Source organism: Podarcis pityusensis (assembly GCF_964106645.2).
Source record: "Podarcis pityusensis genome assembly, chromosome: 17".
NCBI lineage: Eukaryota > Metazoa > Chordata > Lepidosauria > Squamata > Lacertidae > Podarcis > Podarcis pityusensis.
This window is the reverse complement of record NC_138042.1, coordinates 35,143,889-35,163,190: the sequence shown is the minus strand read 5'-3', so window position 1 is coordinate 35,163,190 and position 19,302 is coordinate 35,143,889. Positions and strand designations below refer to the sequence as shown.

The window sequence follows — 19,302 nt, the reverse complement described above, 5'->3', positions numbered from 1 at the left end:
AGGCCATGGGATTTGACACTCACCAAGAAAGGATTATGCACACATGCAGAAAAGGCATAGGTGCATTGTAGCCGCACATGCTTTGTGTAGACATGTCATTCTTATGTGCCAGTATAGAAAAACACTGGTTCTCTTTCCTCTTGCATTCTGGGAACTATTTCTAGCTTCTTATAATCAGACACGCTTCTCTCTTTCACGCACACGGCGCAAGCCTGTCCCTGGCACACAAATCCCTACATTCCATTCCTTGCATACCACTTTTTTATTTTAGTTCACGTTAAGTTCACAATGATATGTTAATCCTCAATGTATAAATAATTATGTGAGTTTATATATGATCATAACATCAGTAATTGCTTTAGTCATATTATAATCAATTTTAGTCATAAGTGGATTAAGAGCTTATATACCTGTCTAAGTGCAGCTCTTGCATATTTTCTTTCATGTACCAAAGATTGATGAACCTATGTAAGCCCGCCTTACATATATGTAATCCAATAAGAATTCAGTTTCTTTGTTTACTTTTAACCAATCAGCCGCAAGCATACCGTGGCCATGCTTTTTAACTTTGAATAAAAGAGAGAAGCTGTGGGGCCAGAGAGACACACAGAGACGCACACTCTCTCATCTCATCTGGCTCATCACACGCAAGCTCTGAAACAAACATCTCTTTGTCTGCCGTTATTTATCAACGCAACATCTGGTGACCCCCGACGTGATACTGAAGAAGGGTAAGTTGCCAGATCCCTTTAGAGCCTGCATCCCTCATACTTAACCCGACTAGGATAAAAGTCTCAAGCGCGCTTATTTCGTTAGTATGGGAGGGGATTTAAGCAAGGTGCAAATGGCTCATGCAAAAGAACTTTACTCGCTCGTAAAACAGACTGTAGACAAAGTTCAAATTTCTTTAAGAGAGATTGAACAATTATTACTGGAAATTAAATATCAATGCCCCTTTTATTCAGACGAAGGATCATTACAAATTAGCACATGGGAGAAGATAGGGAAAATTCTTTTCTCTGAGCCAAGGGCTCCAATTAACTGCCTACTCACATGGCGAAAATGCGCAAATGCAATAGCAAAATTAGAACTGTTTTCTCCCTCAGTTTCTCCATTGCTGGTAATTGCAGAAAAACCCCCACCATACCCACAGATTCTGCCTCCTTTGTCTCTTTCATCACCCAGCCAAAATCTCCCTCCTCTTGCAGTTGCTTCGTCTCAGATTTCACCTACCCCCCTTCATTCCCCCACTGTGCCTGCTTCTCAGTCTGTCTCTGTACAAGCTGTGAATCAGCATGCTTCTCTTCCCTCCCCCCTCCCTTCTGAGCATGCTTGCATGATACCTCAGTACGGAGCTGTCCGTGCAGGGCTGTTACAAGCTAAGCAGAATGGGCTTCTTTCCTTGGACGAAAAATGTGCGTGGGCTGGTGAAATGCCATTAATTTTTCCCCTCACTTATCAAAATGTCCCTGGAGGAAATCAGTTGCAGGTTTACCACGAAAAGTTGCCTTATACTGTAATGAAAGATTTTAGAAAAGCCATTTCTGATTCAGGTCTGAAATCTTCTTATGTTATGGGAATGTTAGAGGGAATTGCTTCATCTTATACGATGACAGCTTTTGACTGGAGAGATTTGATGCGCATGATGCTATCTCCAGCACAATTTGTTGTATTTGAAAATGAATTCAAACATGCTGCCATAGCTCTAGCTGATCCACTGCATACAGCCAGTCAACTTTTTGGTTCTGCACCATTTGATACTTTGGCTGCCCAAGCCCTGTTGTCACCTTCACACTTTCAGCGCACTACAACTTGCGTGCAGCGTGCATTCCGCAAAATTCCTGTTACAGGACAGCCTCTGAGTTCTTTTGTAAATGTTAAACAACTGCATTCAGAACCATATCATCAATTTGTAGATAGATTGAAAGAATCTATCTCTAGACAAATAGACAATGAAGTAGCTCAGGATGAATTGTTGAAAAAATTGGCATTTGAGAATTCGAACACGGACTGTAAGAAAGTATTACAATCTGTCACATGCCGTTCAAAATTTAGTCTTGCAGATATGATACAATCGTGTTCGGAAATAGGAAGTCAGTCACATGCTATGTCATTGCTTGCTACTGCAATCCAGGCTTCCGTAAAACCAACAGGTAATTGCTTCAATTGCAAGCGTCCTGGCCATTTTGCAAAGCAGTGCAAGGCCCCAAAAGGGACTGCACAGAAGAATGATACTGCAAATACCACGGCCAGACCTTCCAAAAAATGCCCAAAATGTGGGAAAGGCTATCATTGGGCAAATCAATGTAGGTCTCAGGGAAACTTCATTGGGCCCCGACTCTCGGGCCCCAAAGAATAGAGAGTTGTCAGCCTTTAGTTTCTGCTGCTGCAAAAGTTTCTAAAAATGTGCCTTTTGAATTTGCTATTGATTTGATTAATCAAGAGACCAAAAGCACTGCATTACCTGGTGAAATCATAATCATGGCCAGCCAAATGGCAGGTCCACTTCCTTCTAACCTCACAGGTTTAATTTTACCTAAATTTTCTGCGGCAAAACAAGGCATTCAGATCATCCCAGGTGTCCTACCTCCTGACTATGTGGGCACAATCATGGTCCAATTTTGGAGCCATATGCCCATGCAGTTAACAAAAGGTGAATCTTGGGCACAATTGGTGATGCTGCCTTCTCCACCTGATACTGTTTCTGCTATTGATACTAATCTGCACAAGCTCTCTTCATCTTTTTCCCCACAGCTTCTAGCTGTAACCCAACGTATTGGAAGAGAAAAACTCCTTCGTAAGTATAAAATTAATGGAAAACTATTAGAGGGTCTGATAGACACTGGCGCGGATGTTTCTGTCATCTCCAGTAAATTTTGGGATCCCACATGGCCCCTTGAATCTTCTCCTGAAGTGTGGGGCGTGGGAGGCAACCAGACTTCTTGCAAAAGCGCACAGTGGCTGCCTGTTTCTCTGCCTGACAGCTCTGAAACCATTGCTTACATCCAGCCCTGTGTGCTCAAAATCCATCTCAACTTGTGGGGAAGAGATTTATTACAACAGTTACAAGCTACCATTCAATTTAATGAGTAAGCTTGCACTTCCCCTCAACTGGAAATCTTCAGGTCGTGTCCTGGCTATACGTTTAATCACATTCCAGCAAACATCAGCCATGGCACACCTTGTTGTTTAAGCGTTTGACCATCATTTTACCCAAGAAGCATCATTTATCCCGCTCTAGATATTGCTGCTCTATTAATTGACTAATGATTGTGATGCTTTTGTCTCTCTTCTAGTAGGTCTGAATACGTCTCTTTAGCTGTTTCTCTCCTAGGTGTTCCTGGCTTGGCTGTACGTAATAGCGCAAATATTAATTCTTTAGCTTGCTCTGTAGCAAAAACCCTGAAATTTACTTCTCAAGCCCTTCACCTTTTGAATAAAGAACAGAGTGAATTACATAATGGACTTTTACAAAACTCCACTATGGACTTTTACAAAAATCTGCTATTGACTACCTACTCATGCTTCATCATTATGGTTGTGAACAGGTCGAAGACATGTGCTGTTTCAACATCACTGACAATTCTAAGGCCGTTCAAAGACAAATTTCTCATTTGCAAAATCTTACTCACCACATAAAAAAGGATGTCGGATTTTCTGGTCTCTGGGACTCCTTTTCCTTATGGTCCACTGCATGGCTCCCTAATCTCAATTGGCTTCGTAGTCTTTTTTATTATGCCATTATTATTGTATGTATATTAATTTTGTTTTGTTGCTTTTTCCAATGCATTCCTAGCCTTACAAGTCTTTTTTCACGCCTTTTTTCTCCTCCTCAACCACCTAGTGCACTTCTTGCAGCCTATTATGCGAAATGGCAACGCCAGCGGTAAGAAAAATAAAAACAAAAAGGGGAGATGTGGGTAGGATTATTTTGAGATTCGTTGGCAAACCACTAATCTTGAAGTACTTTTGCCCCATCAACCCTAGCAGTATTATTTCCGGCATTTGTTGGCAAACCACTAATCCGGAAGTATTGTTGCTTTATTCACCCAGTTGCCTTATCTCGCAAAGAAGAAAAGAAAGGAGGAGATGTAGACATGTCATTCTTATGTGCCAGTATAGAAAAACACTGGTTCTCTTTCCTCTTGCATTCTGGGAACTATTTCTAGCTTCTTATAATCAGACACGCTTCTCTCTTTCACGCACACGGCGCAAGCCTGTCCCTGGCACACAAATCCCTACATTCCATTCCTTGCATACCACTTTTTTATTTTAGTTCACGTTAAGTTCACAATGATATGTTAATCCTCAATGTATAAATAATTATGTGAGTTTATATATGATCATAACATCAGTAATTGCTTTAGTCATATTATAATCAATTTTAGTCATAAGTGGATTAAGAGCTTATATACCTGTCTAAGTGCAGCTCTTGCATATTTTCTTTCATGTACCAAAGATTGATGAACCTATGTAAGCCCGCCTTACATATATGTAATCCAATAAGAATTCAGTTTCTTTGTTTACTTTTAACCAATCAGCCGCAAGCATACCGTGGCCATGCTTTTTAACTTTGAATAAAAGAGAGAAGCTGTGGGGCCAGAGAGACACACAGAGACGCACACTCTCTCATCTCATCTGGCTCATCACACGCAAGCTCTGAAACAAACATCTCTTTGTCTGCCGTTATTTATCAACGCAACAGCTTTGAGCATGAATTATAATCACATACCACTCGGCAATTGTAAATTTTCCTATAAGACCACTACGAGCGGTGGGCAAATCTGTCAATTTCTGTTTCTCGCACTCTCTCATTTTCCTATTCTTAAGTTCTCCACATTTCCACATCAGTTTGCAAATTGTTTTTTCTCTCTCCAAAAAAGTCATCTTGAAAAAATGATCAGTATTTTTGTGTGAATTTCTTTTACTGTGCACATTTCCCCCCAAATTCTCCAGCCAAGTAATGTGTACAAAAAAATGCAAATATTATGGTGAGTTGTGCATGAATATGCATATATTACTAGAGGCTCTCCTGCTGATCTTAAAAGAGTGGAGTGACTCCCATGATCTATCTCATTGTTACATTTATCTCTCTCCTCTACAAAGAATACAGGCATTTTTTTCTGAAGCCATACTGGCTCTCCTACAGGACAAGTGAACCAAAACATTCTATGCTCAGTTGAGGCAATCACAGTTCACCAGGGGGCACTATTACCCTTTCTAAGAAACTTGGTTCAGGACCATCCTTGACTCAAAGTTCTTGCTCTGGACTCTTCTGCACCGCTCCCCAAAAGCCACATTTTCCAAATCTGCTTTCTGCATTGTGGCCCTCTGTGGTTCATACCTATGGGAGTTGTTTGCTGTTCTTGCATTCCATTGTATTTCAGATCGATAGTCGTGTTGCTCATTTAAAAAAACTCGCCCATGGACCCTTCATAAAACCCTCTCCCTCTTTCCAGAAGAAATAAGGAAAACACCTGGGCTCTGCTTGCTTCTCTCTTCCCTATATTTTGGGGGCATTGTTAGACTGCTGCTATTTGGACTGGACTTCATTTCCATGTCTAGCTAACAATACGATTCAGCGATCATCAATCCTGCTATCAGCTCTATAACCCATGCAGGTGGTACGCTCTTAGTCCATTGCTGCTCTAAAGGAGGAGCAAGATGCACTTCTGGGAAAGCAGTGGATCTGTGTCAGTTGCTTTCTAGTGGTGAAGCTTTTGCCAGATTGTGACAACCGGTCTCAGAAGGGACAACAGCACATTGTGTGACTTTTCTGGTGGGTCTGTCATTCTCTTACAACATTCCTCCCCTCTCAGGTCAGTAAAGGAAAATCTGCCCTGCGGTCCTGACTGACTAACACAGCCAACAACTCGGCCTACTCAGAAGCAGGTCAAAGGGACTTCCTCTCAGGTAAACGTGTTCCTGCCTGCCTGCACCACTTGCTACCTTGCATATGTAGTAAGGTTAAAGCTTACTGGGAAATGATATATAATGAATTGAAAAGGATGTTTAAAATAACATTGGGGGGGGGGTGGAACCCAGAAGCTTTTCTTTTGGGAATTATAGGTACAGAACTACCTAAATGGTATAGAAATTTATTTATGTATGCGACTACAGCAGCAAAAATGCTACTTGCCCCAAAGTGGAAAGAAGCAGAAAAGGGAGAATGGATTCAAAAAATTATGGAATATGCAGGAATGGCAAAACTTACCAGAAGAATAAGAAATCAAGATAACAAATTTCTTATAAAAGAATGGAAATGGTTTATTGAATATATACAGCTAAATTGCAAACAGATAAAAACATTGGCAGGATTATTGTAATAACCTGCAGTTTCATAAGACTATATATTTAAGACGCAGGTGGCGCTGTGGTCTAAACCACTGAGCTTCTTGGGCTTGCTGATCAGAAAGTTGTCAGTTCAAATCCCCACAACGAGGTGAGCTCCTGCTGCTCTGTCCCAGCTCCTGCCAACCTAGCAGTTCAAAAGCATGCCAGTGCCAGTAGATAAATAGGTACTGCTGTGACGAGAAGGTAAACACTGTTTCTGTGTGCTCTGGTTTCCATCACAGTGTTCCGTTGCCCCAGAAGTGGTTCAGTCATGCTGGCCACATGACCCGGAAAGCTGTCTGTGGACAAACGGCGGCTCCCTCAGCCTGAAAGCGAGATAAGCGCTGCAACCCCGTAGTCACCTTTGACTGGACTTAACCGTCCAAGGGTCCTTTACCTTTACCTAGATTTAAAGTAGATAATTAATTGAGCAAATTAAGTGAATTTGGATATGCAGAATATATTTTAAAAAATAATTTAAGGAACTGCAGTAAGACGGGGAAGGAAGTCAAACTCTGAAATATTAAAATGACTGTTCAGTTAATGAAATGTATAAATTTGAAAAGTATATCTATAAAAACTTGCTGCCTTGCATCTAGCATGCAGGGGCCTGATGGAGGATGGAAGTGGCACAGAGGAGGAGTTAAGAGACAGGGGGAAATGGGATAACCCAAAAACCTTGATATTACAAATGCATGTTACACAGCACAGTGGCATGTAATTGATTTAGAAATGCTTTTTGCGTTATTGCTGAAAAGCGGGTTTTAGCGCCGGGGGGAAAAACAGTGGGGATAACCCCTAAGCTAAATAACAGCACAGGGAGTGAACTAAGTGCCTGAATAGTTGTGGCTAATCCTCGGCTAACAGAAGATCTTCTTACTTCTCTGAAATCCTTTGCAGCCCCACCTTTCTGTTGCCACTTCCTAAGCAAACACTTTCTCACAGCCACATGCCTAAACCACATCCTAATGCCAAGGCAGACTGCCCTTTGTTAACGATGAGCATGTTGACGCTAAGCAGGCACCTGATTCTGCTACCTCTCAGTCTCGGGGTTCTTCCAGGTGGGGGCTGAATATTGCAAACTGATCATTGGCAGGTAACACAGTTTTCGGTAACCTTTCGGATTTCCCACCCAAAATGTAAATCTGGATTATGTGGCTGGGGGTGGGGGGAGGATAGTGGCTGGCATTTTGATTCCAGCAATGCTGCGTGGATGCTGTGAAAAGCCTGCATGCGCAAGAAGCATAGATACATGTCTGGATCATTATTTGGGCAGTGTGGGAGAGAGAGGGAGAGAGAGACAGAGAGGGATAGAGAGATAGAGATGGATAGAGTGACATAGAGAGATAGAGAGGGATAGAGAGACAGAGAAAGAGAGGAATAGAGACAGATAGCAGTTGCATTGGAAGTAAGCATGGACACCGCAGGGATTTGAACCCCGTCCTGGGAACCAGGAGCGCCGACCACCAGTGTCTTTTGCTTTTTTTTTTGAGCAATGCAACAAGGGGAAAAGCAAAACCTGAGAGAACATTCTGTGAATGTTCTCTCAGGAAAAAGAAAACCTTAAGACGTTAAGAAGAGCTCTTTGGGGAGCCCTGTGGAGAGACCAGCAGAAAAGAAAATGAGGAAAAGGAGAGACCAATACCAAAGACATTGTTTTGAAAACAGACGACTGAGTGGTGCAATGTGAACTTACCTAAAGCAGCACTGTCCTAATGCTGGTGACTCTCACTTCAAGAACAGTGAACTCTGGGAAGCCTGAAGAAAAGAGGAGCTGGAACAAAAGAAGAAGTCTTCTCCTACCTGCAGGTGAGCCTCATTGTGGTGACACGGAATAGGGCCTCTTCTGACAACTCAGTCACCGCAACCTGAAAGAGTCTTAGCGCAATGAGTTGCAGACGGAACACAACAGAGATTTTCTCCTTAGCCAACCAAGGGATACTCACCTAAATGTCCTTCAGTCATGGAATACCATTTTGACCACCATTTTATTTGAAGCTGGATGAGCCATTAATCTAGAGGGGCAGAACAGAGACATCTAGAATCACTAGTTTGTCCCCAGTCACCTTCCACCAATTTTACAGAAAATGAGATTTAAAACAAACAAACAAAACAGCTGAGGGTGTACCACCTCCGAAGTACAGCTGAAGTACTGTACTTGCAGACCACTGTTTGTTAACAGCAAAAATGGTAGAGGAAATTAACCTCAAATTAGAAAAGGTAGTGTCCCTCCTGGCTGAGTTGACGCTTTTGGCAACCCGGAACAGTCCTATTGCCACCCAAGAGTCTGGCTCTTAACAAGATCTTCAAACTCAGGGGTGTAGCTGTTCTTGTGCCAGAACCCGTAAAACCTCTTACAGAAAGAATAACAAACATGAAAACAGCAAACTAATCCTGCAAAGCTCTCAAGTAGTTCTCGATGGTTACCCTTTTAATGGTCTGCTCCCTTTCTGGAATTCAATCGCAAGTGAAAAGCGAAATTTCAAACTGTTGCTTAACATCCAGCGCGACAATCTTACCACGGTAAACCTGCTTTCATCGGACTCTCAGCATTCTAGACTTTTATTATCGTTCTCTGATTCAGTTATTCCAAAACTACTTCTGAAATACAAGACCTGCCTATAGGATTATAAAATTATCTTGAGGCATGTTTCTGAAGACACAGAATTAAAGCCTTTACTGCCGAATCTTCTGTGCAGTCGGACTGACTCCAATCAATCCAAGCCCTCATCATCGGCGGGCATTTGCCAAAGGTTTAAGGCACAAACCCCAGTGCCACTAAGGCAGGTTCCGGGTGGAGAATTTGGCCGAAACATCCCCCAGGACAGAAAACCTTCTGAGTTTAATGGCCAAGCACACAAATAATGCTTGCCCAACTCCCCTGTGCCAAAAATCAGTTCTTCCACCAGGACTTTGGTAGATCTCGAAATCCACCACTCACCATTTTCACAGAAAACAGATCATCCATTGCCAGGCGTTGCCCCACCTGAGGAAAGCATTACACCAAGACTGTCAGACTCCGATCCCCCGAAAGCCACAAACAATTGAACGCTACTGCTGATGGCTGGCAATCTGGACAAGTCTGTCAAACAACCCCAGAAAGAACAACACTTCAAACACCTCAAGAATGGTTGTGTTATAACAGAGACAGAAGGAGAGCTGACTACAATCTGCCCTCCACAATGAAGCCAAATCGCCGGGGACGAGAGTAGCCTAAATATTATCTTATGGAACATAGCAGGTTGGGCCAACAAAGTAGGGGATGAGTCATTTCAAGAGTATATAACGCGTTTCGATGTGATAATGTTGCAAGAAACCTGGACAACTTTCAATATAGTCCTTGCCCATGAAATTAAGGCCACTAAACTGTATGAGAAAGGACGTCCAAGGAAGGGCCTTGTAATACTGGTATCCACTTCCTTGACAACACAGGTTATTGAGTTTAAACATTCAAAGCACTTGGCACTGTGGATCACCTTGCATTCTGATTTTGACTTGGCTAAGCCTTCTTTTGGGGACTTTCTCAAAGTCCATCTTTTGTCCACAATTGACTATCCCTCTTTGATTAAGATTAATTCTTCTTTGGTCTTCTAGTTTCTTTCTGTTTCCGTTTGATTTCAAAATTATTGCCTCTCCTAACACTTTTTAGACAGAGACCTAATTAATACATATATATCAGCTCGCAGGTGAAAATTACGTGTACCTCGTTCTGAAGTTGTAAACAGTAATGTTTCAGTAGAGTAAAATCCCTTTGTTTACTTAAAAAATGTAACCTAAACTGGTTTCAGTTGTGTTTACAAACCTGTTCATCTTCCCCAGCTGGGTCTCTCTCCTAATCCCTCCGCCCCTTAACTCCTGCAGCTTTGACCAGTGAGAGGGCCAACACCAGTAGCATAGCCAGGGACAGGCTCACTCACTGGAATGTGGCTCGCTCCCTCCACCACCTGTCATAATGACACATAAAAAAGTCCCTTGCAGCATTAATACAGTGGGTGTAAATGTCTTCATTTTCAGCATGTGATGATTGCAGGGCTTTGGTGAGGAATTAGTATTTTCTTCCCACATTCATACATTCTGGAAATAAATGTATTTCACACTGTTCCTTTCATCATCTTATTATTAAGGTGACTCCCTCGCCATTTCATCTTGACCCACACTGGAATAAACCTGCAAACAGATGTGTGTTACTCAGAAATTAGACCTGGTATATTTTATGGGCCTTACCCCTTCATGTTTTTAGGATTGCTGCTGAAGATGTTGGACTGGGGAGGGCATGCTCATCACTTCTTGGCATTTATTAACCCATCGCACTCTCGAGTGACCACCGTGGTGAAAAAGAGCTGAGGGAAAAGCTATGGGAAGAGGGGCTGGCTTGGGACCATGGGCCTAGCCAAGGGGGCAGGTCCCCCCCTAAATCAATAAAAATACTTAACTAACTGAGGTTCTGTCCTCCCTAACAAAAGTCTGCCCCCCCAACAAAAATCCTGGCTACGCCCATGCCTGGGACTCAGTGGCCCCCACTGAATTCTATGGAACAAAATAAACAGGCTGCAATCTGGGGCACAGCTGAAAAGGACAACAGTTGCTTCTCACTCCAGACACTTGATTCTGCATACACACATTTTAGTCTAGAATCAATGGAGTCTGAGGGCTGGTGTCTACAGGCAGCAACTATTTTACGTGCATCCGATTGAGGTGTGACTGTCAGACACTCATCTCTGTGGACCTGGAAGTGGCCCGAAAAGGGGGTGGAACAAGACCGGGGCAGGGCAGGGCAGGCGGTGGGGGGAACAGCGTCCACCAACAGGCGCGAAGACCCTGAACGCAACCCCCATGCAAATGGGCAGTTGCCTGTAATCCACACGGTCTAGAGCTATTGCACATCTTTTGTCTGAAAAGTGCTTTTTGAGATTGTGCACACCCTGTGGGAGCAATTCAGTGTTGTGTTATTATTGAATGTTCTGTCAGCGGAAGTGGTTCAACTTGCCAGATGGAACAGTCCCTCCTCTCTGAGACTCCATCCCAGCATGCTTTTCTGGGGGTTCTCCTGACCCTCCCAGAGCCATTTTGGGGGAACGGGGGGCAGCGGGAAAGAGAAAGGAGGACACTCCATTTCACAAGCAAATCTCCATATGCAGGGTTTCTGCTGAAAGGACTCATTAGTTTCATGAGACACATGTTCTTGAGAGCAGAAGCAGTAAGGCCTACAAGTCCTACACAACCATTCAAGCCTGATAACAGTTAACAGCAAACTGCTACATCACTGTGACTCCTTACTCATCTTGAGTGATGACTCATTCTCCCTGCAAAAGTAGCCAGCCTGTCTGTGGGCCTCAGTGAGTGTCTGTGTGTGTCTCAGCCTGTGTGTGTTGTGTTGTTGCAGACAGAGTGGCTCCAGGACTCCAGTAAATCAGTAACCAAGACTGTGCCCCTGTGAAGAGTCAGATAGCTGCAATGAGCACTCTGTGTATGCTCTTTAACTATGCTGTTTATGAACAACTTTATTTTCTCAAGTAAAAGTTTTATTCTGTTTATGAAGAAGACACTGCTTGATTCATTTACCACTATGTGACAGTTAGGTGACTCCCACCCTCTACCTTCAGTGTAGCCGCTCTGAGCCCGGCCTTGGCTGGGGAGGGCGGAGTATAAATAAAAATTATTATTATTATTATTACCTTTACAGGACATTCAAAACACATTATTTCCCTCAATAGATTCTGGACACTGCAGTTTGTAAAGGGTCTCTGGGGTCAGTTTCAGGGTCCGTTCCATAACCTACGAGCTATGTAGCTTTTTGTCCTCAGGTAGGGAAATCAAAGCATCAGCTGATGCATGAATGAGCATATGATTTCCTTCTTTGTACTGGTGCCCATTCATCCTCACTGCCCAGCAGAAGCAAATTTCCGTATGCAATGGTGTGTTGATGGTGGTTGGAGCATGCTGGGCTTGGAAGGGGGAGGGTGGAAAAGATGTGCTTCCTGGGAGGCATCTGTGCTCTGGCCACCAAAAGGTCATCTCAGGTGAGGGGAGCAGTGTCAGTGGCAACTGATGAATGCAGTTTCTCAAAGCTCAAGACTTACAAAAACTTACTGTTATGTACTGAGTTGAATAGGATCCAAACTGCAGCAGTCTGATTGGTCCTAGAACAATAGGATCCAAACTGCAGCAGTCTGATTGGTCCTAGAACAATAGGATTCAGAATGCAGCAGTCTGATTGGTCCTAGAACAATGCAGCAGTCTGATTGGTCGGCAGGAGCCACCCAATCCAGCTCCAGATAGAAGTGAATCCACAACCTGATTGGCCTACAGGAGAATTCCGGAATTAGCCAATCACGTGCAGCCCATTGTGTAAATAATGTATATAAAGCAGATACTTTGAGGGGACTTTCATTCCCTTCTCACCACTATGAGCTGAATAAAGAGCATGAAATCACTTTGCGACTCTGAGTATATTTCTCTTACTGACACTCAACCATGTTGCAAGAGATACTAGTTGCCTTGCAAACCATATCAGTTGTACATGCCTGAACATCAGCACTTGACCTGAAGGAATTGGTGGCAAAATCTGCAAAGGAAAAGTCATGCAAAGCGAAGGTTTCATGTGCCTGAAATTTAAACTTTTAAGAGGCTTAAGTTTTAACACCACAATTCACAGGATTATTTGATATGATTTGTATGCTAAAACATTTTCTTTTGTATTTGAGAAAGATAAACAAAGATTATTGTATTACTTATATTTGCAATATATACTTAGCAGTGTCAAGTTTTGTGCTTTTAGTTTTTTTCGACAATACATCTGCTTTTGAAAATTGAAGTTAGCATGGGGGGGGTGCAAGTTGTTAGCCTTGCTTGTCTAGAGTGCAAAATAGCCTGCCATTGGCACTGCTTGGAAGTTGCTCTGTAATGCAGAATAAGGGCAAGTTAAAATTTTTGCTGCCTTAAGGCAACCTTAGCTAGTGCTGCCAGCTTTGCTTTCTATCAGGACTTTTGTTCCATAAACAGTGGTTTGACAGGCAGAAGTTCAGCTGTTGTACCTTCCAGCTACCTGGAGATAAATACTGGAGAACTTACTGCTTGTCATGCAGCTGTTAAAAGCAAAGTCGCATCCCCAGGAAACTGAGGATGAATAGGAAAAACGTGCTAAGAGGGAGGCACATTTGGCAAACCCTCACTGTGATCAACTCCAGCCCAGAACCCAATGTCCCCACTGTGGAAGGACGTTTGGATCCAGAATTGGCCTCCACAGTCACTTACGGACTCATTGTAAAAACTGTGTTTATGGAACACAATCTTACTCAGCTACGAGTGTCGCCAAAGAAGAAGAGAAGGAGGAGGAGGAGGAGGAGAGTGTGATCATAATCTTTCTGGAAATTCTAACATTTAATTACATGGAGCAAGCAAAGCAGGCAGCCAATACAGTGGTGCCTCGCAAGACGAAAAGAATCCGTTCCGCGAGTCTCTTCGTCTTGCGGGTTTTTTCGTCTTGCGAAGCAAGCCCATTAGCAGTTTAGCGGATTAGTGCTACAGGGCTTAGCAGGCTTAGTGGATCAGCTGATAAGCGGCTTAACGATAAGCTGATAAGCGGCTTAACAATCAGCTGATAAGTGGCTTAACGATAAGCTGATAAGCGGCTTAACGATCAGCTGATAAGCGGCTTAGCATCAGCTGTTAAGCAGCTTAGCCATCAGCTGATAAGCGGTTTAGCGGCTTGGGAAAAAGGGAAAAAGGAAAAAAAACCTGCAGGAACTCGCAAGACATTTTCGTCTTGCGAAGCAAGCACATAGGAAATTTGTTTTGCGAAGCACCTCCAAAACGGAAAACCCTTTCGTCTAGCGGGTTTTCCGTCTTGCGAGGCATTCGTCTTGCGGGGCACCACTGTAATGGTAGCATTTAAATAACAGTTGCAAATATTAGACACGGCTTGCTTTTTAATTTTTGTTCTTGAGAATCCGTGTGGTAAAGTCGATAAGATCTGGGAGGAAACCATCTTCAATCCCTGCTCAATCATGAAGCTCACTAGGTAACCTTAGGCCAATTGCTCTCAACTTAGTTTACATTATAGGCTGATTGTGAAGACAAGATGAGAAATTAGAGAAAATAATTCATTGGAGGATATGTTAAGAATAAGGTTTTTTTTAAAAAGGTAAAGGATCCCTGGACGGTCAAGTCTAATCAAAGGTGGCTATGGGGTAGCAGTGCTCATCTCAGGCCAAGGGAGCCGGCGTTTGCCCACAGACAGCTTTCCAGGTCATGTGGCCAGCATGGCTAAACCGCTTCTGGCGCAACGGGAAACCGTGATGGAAACCAGAGCACACGGAAACGCCGTTTACCTTCCCACCACAGCGGTATCTATTTATCTACTTGCACTGGTGTGCTTTTGAACTGCTAGGTTGGCAGGAGCTGGGACAGAGCAATGGGAGCTCACTTCATCACAGGGATTTGAACCACCGACCTTCCGATCAGCAAGCCCAAGAGGCTCAGTGGTTTAGACCACAGCGCCACCCGCTCCCCTATGTTAGGAATATAATGTAACTATCAAAACTCCTTTAACCCTCTGTTGAATAAATAAATAAATATAAACCTGGGATCAACTGCACCACAAAAAGTCTTATATATTTCCACCAGATATTAAACATAACTCATTTGCAGATTAAAAATCATGCCTTCGCTGATAATTTTCCTTTTCCAGTAAAAATATATACACTCAGATCAATGGGATCAGCAACACCCCAGATGTAAGGAAGAACAAATGGTAGATTAAAATTGGTGAAGTTTTGGTGGGTGGCAGGTTGGGACTAAGTGCTGACAGTCTGCAAACGACCGGAGTTGTTCTAACAGGTTGCACTTTTACAGAAGCCCTTTACTGTGTTTTATTCAACTGTAGTTAAAAGCCACAGGAGCAGAAAGGAAAAAAGGGGGAATGGCGCCCCTAGAGGTTACACGAATAACGACAAACTCCGCGGCTGTTGTTTTTTTTTTTCCTTCAAGGAGTTAAATAGCCACTTCTGTGTTTTTATTGTCTTCCCGGAACCACGTGCGTTTCTCCCGGTTTTTCTAAACGCCCCTTTGCACACTTACGATTTGCGGCATAGATAGGCTCGACCACGCGGTTGCCATTCTGTGCACACCTAAAAGTGGCGGGGAAGAGAGAGATAGAGGTCTGTTGCACCCGGGGCGATTTGTTGCTTCGATGGGTGGGTATACCCTCCCCAGCAGGGGTGCCAAGTTGAAGAACACATTTGGGGGTGGGGCAGGTAATCCCCGCGTAATTAAGCACATGACGCAGCACACACACACTTTTTGAATGCTAATGTCCATCAACTGGGGGGGGCTGCCTCCCTCAAATAATTTATTGGGGGGGGCAAAGGGACATCGGCCCCTAGGAGTTCCTCAGGCATGGGCGTAGGCAGGGGGGCAAATCTAAGTCAAGCAAATAAATCAAAGCACTTAACTAAAAGCAGAAACCGTAGAGTGGTTTGGACAGATTTTTCTGCGCCGTTGGAGTAAAAAGAACATTTAAAACAACTACTTGTGGAAACATTTTATTCCGAATCTGCTAGACCGAGCCAGGCAGAGGATGATGAGAGGTGGGTGTCTTGCCGCCCCCCCCCCCAACATAAATCCTAGCTACGCCCATGCTCCCAGGTAACTGTATAAGAGGCGGATTTCGCCTCCCCGCCAGCGATCCACAGTGGAATCGCCCTCTCCAGGCTCTCCTTGCCTCTTCCCACCCCCGGTGGCTGGGAAGAAGATCCACCCTTCTTTCCTCGGTGGATCCTGCCTGCCTGCCAGCCAGCCGGTGGGGGTGGGCGGCCTTCCCCTTCCGCCATCCTCTGGGCCGCATGACTGACAGAGGCGGCGGGAGGAGCCCCCCCCCCCCCCCGGCTCTCCTTTCCTGCGCAACTTTAAGAGCGCGCCTGTCCCCGGCGCGCGTCTTCTTGGCGCACCGCTCGGCAGGGCCACGGCCTGGGAGGCGGCAGCAGGTACAGAAGCGGGCGGGGCGGGGTGTGGGGAGGCCGGGGGGCCCCCTCCGGCTTGGGACACCCCCCGAACCCCACCTATGTCCGAGAAACCCGGCGGCAGCCCGCCAAGCCATATGTGGCCAAAACATCCCGCGGTCACCACCGGGGACCGGCCGGGCGCAGCAGCAGAGCGCCTATAAATAGCCGCGTCGTCGTCCTCCCTCCCTGCCGCTGTTGCGTGGAGGGAGGGAGGAGGCGACGCCCCCCCACGCGTCGAATTCGGGAGCCCCTTGGCTCGTGCGAAAGCAGTAGGGCCCCTGACGCGTGTGTGGCCATGGCAAGACCAGGCTAGGCTAGGTTTGGCTGGAGAGTGGCAGGGCGAGACGCGCACCCGGAGGGAGCCTGTCTGAAAGTGGGACCCTGGAATGACAATACCCTCCAACATTTCTCCGGTAAAAATAGGAACGTCCTATTCTATTATTATTATTATTAATTTTATTTATGTCTGCCCATCTGGCAGGGTTTCCCCAGCCACTCTGGACAGCTTACAGCACATATAAAAACTTACTAAAACGTCAAACATTATTATTATTATTATTATTATTATTATTATTAATTATTGCCTGCCCATCTTACTAGGTTGCCCCAGCAATCTCCTTGGTCCGGGGGTCCCGTAACTCCATACCCTCTGACATTCTGGGACCAAATCAGATTCTGTAAATCCAGGGCTGTCCCTGGCAAATAGGGACACTTGGAGGGTCTGGAATGGTCTCCTTTCAGACATTTTATCCAAACTCCTCCTGGACCTCTTAAGCAAGCAACCTGGCACCAAAGAGCTAGGCAGGTGACTCTCTTTCCCCCTCCCCAATTCCTCTTCTGACAGGGAGATAAGTGGGGCGGATGGCCGGTGGACCTTGCCACCTTAAAAGCTTTGGGCATTGCAAGAGACGAGCAAGCAGGGCCAGGAGGAAAGTTGTTGGCAATCCTTTTGGTGCCTCTGCCCAACTCAGTGCAAAGTTTCTCTGTGTGTGTGTAGAAGGGACACTTCTAAATAAATCTCAGCGTCCTGACAATAAGCTGGCCAATAATAGTCTGTTAATGTACAGTAGCAACGTGCTTGAGAACTTGGGAGAGGGGATTCTGTAAACTGCTGGGCATCCCAAAATGAGCAACAGACCATCCTGAGTTGTACGTTTCCAGCAACTTGTCTTGAAGCGTGTTTCAGGCTTTTAAATCGTGTTTATGCGCAGCAGGCTAGTTGTGCCCAGAAGCCATGTGGCTTTGTGATGCATGTGAGGTAAACATCTTGGGGCCCAATCAGCTACATTGGTACTGTTAAATGTGTTGCTTTGACCACCTCTGGCTGCAGCAGCGAATCCTGGGGTTTGGAAAGTCTGCTGTTTGATGGACTTTCATCCTGTTTTTCCTGACCCAGGAAGAGAAGACCCTCCTGCTCTTTATGCCAGAATCAGAGACAGTTTCTCTGCCTTTTTTTTTAATTTATGCAATCCCCAATAACCTAAGACAGTGAGTCATGAAGTGGGTGGGTTGCCATGCTGCAAGAGGGAATGTTACGCAGTGAAATGGTTGGCAGGCCAGCGTTGCCAGTTTTCTCAGATGTGCTCCTGTTCGTTGACAGGAACAACCAGAGCTGCCAGCTGACCAGAAGAAAACAGCCCAATTTGTTACTTTTGCAATAGGTAAAGGTAAAGGGACCCCTGACCATTAGGTCCAGTCGTGGCCGACTCTGGGGTTGCAGCGCTCATCTTGCTTTATTGGCCGAGGGAGCCGGCGTACAGCTTCCGGGTCATGTGGCCAGCATGACTAAGCCGCTTCTGGCGAACCAGAGCAGCGCACGGAAACGCCTTTTACCTTCCCACTGGAGCGGTACCTATTTATCTACTTGCACTTTGACGTGCTTTTGAACTGCTAGGTTGGCAGGTGCAGGGACCGAACAACGGGAGCTCACCCCGTCGCGGGGATTCGAACCACCGACCTTCTGATCGGCAAGTCCTAGGCTCTGTGGTTTAACCCACAGTGCCACCCACGTCCCTTCTTTTGCAATAGTGTTCCTTTAAAAAGGAAAACAGCAAAGGCATAAGCATTCTCGCCAGTTATCGTCTCCCAGCTGACCAAAATAAAACAGCCTCGCTTACTCCTATTCCTTTATATTATACCAGTTTCTGAATGCCACAGGAGGGGAGAAAGCTCCTGTGCTCAGATCCTCCTTGTGGGTTTTCCATAGGCATCTGGTTGACCACAGGATACTGGACTAGATGAGCCATTGTTCGTTTTTAGCATTTGCTTCATTTGCAGACATCAGCAAACTTTTGTTTTAGGGCATGAGCGTAAACATTCTCACCTGCTAATGGCTGCAAATCATGTTGCTGTTAAATGCATAGAAGCAGGACCTGGTAGAATGGGTGACAACCTTAACAGCAATCTAGTGCACAGGAATTATAACCAGGTGGAGTTTTTGCCTAGTGTGTAGACAAGCAGCAGGAAAATACTGTATTTTTCGCTTTATAAGACGCACAACACCATAAGACACACCTAGTTTTTGGAGGAGGAAAACAAGAAAAAAAATATTCTGAATCTCAAAAGCCAGAACAACAAGAGGGATCGCTGCGCAGCGAAAGCAGTGATCCCTCCATTCGCTCCATAAGACACACACACATTTCCCCTTACTTTTTAGGAGGGAAAAAGTGAGTCTTATAGAGCAAAAAATACGGTACTTCTTTGCTGATTGGGTGTGTGTCAAACTGCTCTTAATAGCACCAGGACTGATAAAAAGAGGGCAAGCAGCAAACTCTCTAGGAAGCACTTTGAGCCTTAAATAAAGACAAGGATCGGGGGGGGGGGTGGCCTTGAGATGATGGAACCTTTCTTCACCTTCTCACTAGAAGGATGCTCACTGAGTGAGCATCTGAGGCGAGTGGTGCAGGTGATCAGATGTCAAGCAGATAACAGAACCTCTCTTTTAATCTGCTGTAAATAAGAGATATTC

At 44.8% G+C, this 19,302-nt stretch overlaps 1 protein-coding gene across 4 annotated transcripts in view; it reads left to right on the top strand.

Annotated features, from left to right (window-relative positions):
• Positions 1-16,099: 16,099 nt before the first annotated feature.
• Positions 16,100-19,302, top strand: part of TMOD1 (tropomodulin 1) — a 39,541-nt gene continuing 36,338 nt past the window's right edge. For 2 of the 4 annotated variants that reach the window (XM_080986941.1, XM_080986940.1), the window contains exon 1: positions 16,100-16,316. The gene's annotated coding sequence lies outside the window, so the exon portion shown is untranslated. Of the gene's footprint in view, positions 16,317-16,558; positions 16,748-19,302 lie in introns of those variants that run through there. The other 2 variants (XM_080986937.1, XM_080986938.1) reach the window with 2 other exon arrangements.